Genomic DNA, 5,669 nt, shown 5'->3' with positions numbered 1-5,669 from the left:
GACCCAAACCGTCAACTTTCCTGCTCCTCTGATGCTGCCTGGCCTGCTGTGTTCCTCCAGCTCCACACTGCGTTATCACCACCTTCACTATCCTACATACCTGCGACTCCACTTTCAAGGAACTATGAACATGCTTCCCAAGGTCTCTTTGTTATATTAACTACTATTAATTATCTAATATTTTGTTATGCATTTCAACAGTTAAGTTTTTTTATTTTGCCCACGTTTTAAGTCGTATGAAAATAAAGTGCATTTTGCTTAACTTCAAGTAGTTTAACCAAGTGAATTGCATCCGTAATGCAATGCCTTGCATTTACCTTTAAAATAAGAAACAGCTACAGCCTGGACTACCTTAATACATTTTGAAGGGGTTTGCCATAACATGTGTGTTTTAATTTCCATTTGCTCATGGGTTGGGTAGTTATGTACAGGGAGAGAATCATCTTACTTGCAGGAAATTTCAAAACCAAAGGCTACAAACATAAGATATTTGCTAATAAATTCAACATGGAAACAAGAGGACATAATAGTAAAAAATTGGAAAATCACTACCACAAAAAGTGCCTGCAGCAAATAGCTTATATACGTTCAAAAGGAAGCCAGGCATGAAGGAAAATGGAACAGAATAATATGCTGAAAGGCTGAGAAGAGGCGGTTACAAAGGACAGAGATTTCGGCGCAGCATGAACAACAACGAACTAGATGGGCCAAACTGACCGTTTCTACATCGTGTATTCTACGTAAATCGAAGTGGAAGGAGGCAGAGAAATGAGAAGTAGGGGAAAGTAAAGGGGGGGGGTGGGGAGAAAGAAGAGTAATTTAAGCAGAAACACGCCGGTGATCGAGACGGAGGCATTGACACGGCATTGATGAAAGCGGGTTAAACAACACCACAGGCTGCACGCCCGCCCTGTCAGCTGACACATACCAACACAGAACATGTCGATGCCGGTGACCACACGGCGCTGTCAACCGTGTGCGCGGCTCCATCGGAACTAAAGACAGGAAGTCAGTCTTTTGCCTTTCTCTCTGTCTCTCTCACACATACAATGGCGAACGGGTCATTAACTGCAGCGACAAAAGCAGCATCAGCCACTGGGGCCCCTCCTCCACTCCGTTTTAGGGCGATGCACGGCCACGGAGGGTAGACTCCCTTTTGCCGGTCTCACAGTGACAGGACGCCGGGCCCCAGATGCAGGGACGATCGCTTTTCATTTGGCTTTCGCCATTACTTACCCAAGTTAACAGGCTCTCGCACAACTCGATCCGGTCCACGTTCATCTCTCTCTTTATCTCTTTCCCTCCTCCCTCCCCCTGCCACGGTCTCCGTCACCGACAACAAAGAAGCCGCCGTCGCCGCTGCTCGCGCCGCCAACCGCCCGAGGTGCCACAACGTCACCACATTCCAGCTCCAGCTGGACCCACCCGCCACCACGGCGCCTGCGCCCTTCGAAACACACGCCGTCACGGCGCCTGCGCGAACAACGCCACTCAGGTCCCGCCTTCCAGGACCGAGCCTGTGCCAGCTCCCATCCTCCGTGATCCCAAGCCCCTCCCCTTACTCGCGTCACTGCGCCTGCGTTAATGGGTTGGAAGTTGGCGGCCTTTGATGTTTGTGGGTTTGGAGAGTTAGGAAAGTGACAGGTCGGCAGTTGGGCGGATTTTTGAGGCACGGTATGACTAGAAAAAGGAAAGAAAGGGGCGTTCGTAGACGGGAACAATACGGACAGTAACAATCTCACGATTGTTGAAAGTATCGACGGAGTTATTTCTCCTGGAAGGGACAGGTAACAAGGTGCGGCCTGCTGGTACCAAACCTCAACCCTTTCCTTTAGTAATCATACAGCTCATTATGTTGTATGTCCTCTTTTAATGTAGTTGCTTCTGAGAATTTCGCTCCTCGTACTGTTAGCAGGCGCAACAAGAGGAAATGTGACAATGAGAGGGTTAATCAGAGATTTGAAGAGAAACAACTGGAAGCAATCAGCAAGGCAGTCAGCTGGCAGCGGACTTTTTTCTCCTTTTTTTGTTTCCGATTTCCAATCTTCACAGTTTCAACTATGAAAATACTTTTAAATACATCTTTAAAGTATGTCTCATTCAGTAGCTGCAGTATTATCTCCTTCATCCTTGTAAATATTTTGACAGGCTCATTCAACCCAGTTTTTCTAAAGGAGCCATCTCCAAAGAATAATCCATTGGAAAACATTTGCATCCTGTACCTGAATGTTTTCTTAATTTGGTTGTCCTTCGTTCAGCCCTGTTAATACTTGAGAAATGTTAGTTATCTTCAGCAATAGTAACTGAACTTGGATATGTAAGGTTTTAAAACTTTTAGTATTTTAAGTTGAAGGATGTTGATTATAAGAAAGAAAACATTTGCAATTTTTAATACACTTTTTTGTTTTGCTTTGCTATACTCTCTTCAATGTACCACAGTAAGCCTCAACGTTAAAAGAACATACTCACTACACCGGTATAAATTTTATTTTTCTGATTTTCCCATATGATGCCTTTTAAGTGAGGTATTAATTATTTTTGCCAAACTACTGTCTTCCCAGCAGGTAGAACCCAAAGAAGACAATAATGAACACAACAGTCAGGTTTTTTTTTAGTGGAGTTGGGCACAAATATCACAATTATGTTGGAAATGGCTGGACATATGTAGCTGTCAGCACAAGTAGTGATGATCTTCCAATGGGATTCTGTTTTTTCCTGAGCAAGCAGAAAATTCAGAATTTCAGTTTGGATGCTAAGGACCATAAACAAAAACAGATCAAAGTTCAAGATGTCTTCTACCATCTTTGCTGTTGATCAATAACTATTATTAGTGTAACATGCAATCAGATTAATTAATCTCTAACAATTAATCAATAGCGATGGAAAACTGGGTAAAATCTGGTTTGGCTTTCTAGGAGGTCTGTGAAATAAAATAATATAAATGGAACCCGTTGTTGTGATTCTGCAGGCCTGATGCAAACAGCTGGCTGTCCCAGTTATGTGCAGTGTCCTGAATACAGAAGTGCCACAAACTAGGCAGTTTGTCAGCAATATTGTAGTGCAGACAAGCTAGTAAACACAGTGGCGGCAACGCCTAATCATCCAGCAGCTGTGCGGTGAGTAAGCAAATAGAAGGTTACAGCTGAAACTGTGCCAGTGTTTCCAGCGGGAGCCAGAGAGCCTTTTAGCATAGCGAGTTGCTGTGCAATAAAGTATTCAACCAGCATTTTGCTGAAATAGAATTGAAGAGAAAATATGTTTTCACATCACCAATCACATCAGTATACACTGTAATGGATAACACTGGCAACATTATATACAAGGTCCTTTAACACAACAGTGATTGACTTTTTATTCAAGATATATAATAAATTTATTCTCCATTTACAGTGATGACTAATCCATTTGAAAAGAGATGATTGATGCTCCACTAATCAAACAGAAACACTCGTCAAAAGCTGAGAAGACTCCCGTTGGAGAGCTTTAGGGACTGGGTTCCTGCTCAAACATATCACAATTAGCACGTTATAAAATCATAGAATTATGCAGCATGGAAATGGACCCTTCAGTCCAACTCGTTCGTGCCAACCAGACATCCCAATCTGACCTAGACCCATTTGCTCGCATTTGGCCCATATCTATCTAAACCCTTCCTATTCATGTACCCATCCAGATGCTGTTTAAATGTTAGCATTATACCCGCCTCCACCACCACCTCTGGCAGCTCATTCCATATATGCACCACCCGTTGTGTAAAAAAGTTGCCCGTTCAGGTCCCTTTAAAATCTTTCCCCTCTCATCTCAAACCTATGCCCTCTAGTGTTGTTAGAGATGCACTCATCCAAGCAAGTGAGGAGTATTCCATCACTCTTGACATATACCTTATGGTTAATGAACAAAATCTGAAAGCTTTGCATATGATGATCTTCGAATGAATTGTAACAATCTTAATCGAACCATGAGCATAACTCACATTATAACCTCTTGCAGACTAAGCTTTATAACAACCATCATTTTTACAGTGGGATCACAAAATTTTATAAATGGAAGATACTTAGTTCCATCAAAGCCTGCTCCTTGGACTATGTACTTTTAAAAATTATGTTTTTCCCAATGCTACAAATTCCATTTCAATTTGATGCTGGTTATTTCAGGCACTAATGTTGCTCTTCAGGGTTTTTTTAAAACAAAAACTCAACCTCTCCTTTCACATTTTCCACACTATCTACCTGCAGACAAAAATATCTTTCAGATCACTTACATCTACTAAACTTTCCACCCTTTGGAAATCTTTTATCATTAAACTTAAGGCAATTGGAGTGACTTCTGCCATGTCCTCCTGTCCTTCACGCACATGCTCGATATTCCATGTTGAACCTTTCCCCAGCTTTGAACCACCAACTAATCAATGAAGTAGTGATTAGCATTGACCTTTCATTTCTTTGTGCCATACCTATTTTGAAAAATCCCATATACTATTGTCACATCTTTATTTGACTCTATCTTACGTTAAAAAGTGTGTTTCAAATTACCCTTACTTTACCGTGTCCCCAAAATATAATTTTCTGAATAGATCTCATTTAAATTAATCATGCCTGTCAGCTTCCGATGTCACCTAGGGGATCTATTCCATAGATTTACTACCAGTTCACTGGAAGATTTAGCATGGAAATTCTAAAGCTTTAGGTGTAGATAGCTGAATTTGCCAGTAGTATGCCATAGGGAGCAGAGGCAGCACAGAGTTCCAAATTAAAGGATCACAAATTTGTCAGATAGAGTGGAGCATTGTGAGAATTAGAGCCAATCAGGCAGCAAACACTCAAGGGTATTGAGTATCAGAGATGAATCCTGTTCGATATGTTCATCTGATGGCAAATAAAACAGCTTATTCGTAAAATCATAGAATGATAGACTCTGAGAAAACTATACACTTTGTCCAATTCTCCTAAACCTTACCGCTGTCTTCAAATGTTTCCTTTTCAAGCACAAGCCTAATTTGCTTTTCAATGTTACTATTGAACCTGCTTCCACCATTATTCAGACCGTGGATTCCAAAATCAACATAATCTGTTGTATAGGAAACAAAGTGACTCATTTCCGTCAGGTTCTTTTACCAATTATCTTAAATCTAGTCAGCTATTTACTAGGTCTCATCACCATAAAATATGCACTAAACTTTCCCTGCTCCAAGGAGAACAAATCTTGCTTCTATAGTCACTGCATAATTGAAGTCACTCATCCAAGTGTCATTCCAGTCAACCTCCTCTATTCTTTTACCATGGTCTCAAAGCTATTCCAGATGTGTGACATCCAGAATTGAACTTAATATTCTTGCTGGGCCTTAACCTGAACGTTACTTCCTTGTTTTTGCACATTTTTCCCTCTGTTTTCAAAGGCTAGGATCCTCTATTTTTCTAAACTTGCCTCACCATGTTGAAATGGCATTGATTCATTATCGGTCTTGTTTGCCAAGTGTTTGCTCAGTATGTCTTCAAATTTTGAAAATAATTGAAAATATGGAAAAATCACATTTATCTTCTCATTTGACATTGGATGCTTGAAATATGTCGGTTAAGCCATTGTACAAGAAACCGTAGGACAGTATCAGTCAACTCTCATGAAACTAAGGTGCTTGGACCACTTAAGGAAGCAACTGACGCTGTAAATCC

General features: G+C 41.2%; 2 protein-coding genes across 4 annotated transcripts in view; one reads left to right on the top strand and one right to left on the bottom strand.

The window, feature by feature from the left end:
- Window positions 1–5,669, bottom strand: part of polr2b (RNA polymerase II subunit B) — a 171,833-nt gene that overhangs the window by 106,165 nt on the left and 59,999 nt on the right. The window lies entirely within an intron of this gene.
- The window catches only part of rnf170 (ring finger protein 170), a 41,561-nt gene continuing 37,461 nt past the window's right edge, over window positions 1,570–5,669 (top strand). Inside the window, exon 1 of one of the 2 annotated variants that reach the window (XM_020512564.2) lies at window positions 1,570–1,795. The gene's annotated coding sequence lies outside the window, so the exon portion shown is untranslated. The remainder of the gene's footprint in view (window positions 1,796–5,669) is intronic. The other variant, XM_020512565.2, reaches the window with a different exon arrangement.

The sequence above is a fragment of the Rhincodon typus genome, chromosome 1, assembly GCF_021869965.1.
Source record: "Rhincodon typus isolate 14 chromosome 1, sRhiTyp1.1, whole genome shotgun sequence".
In the NCBI taxonomy this organism is placed as follows: Eukaryota; Metazoa; Chordata; class Chondrichthyes; order Orectolobiformes; family Rhincodontidae; genus Rhincodon; species Rhincodon typus.
The sequence above is the reverse complement of the archived record's forward strand: the minus strand, read 5'-3'. Positions and strand labels throughout refer to the sequence as shown.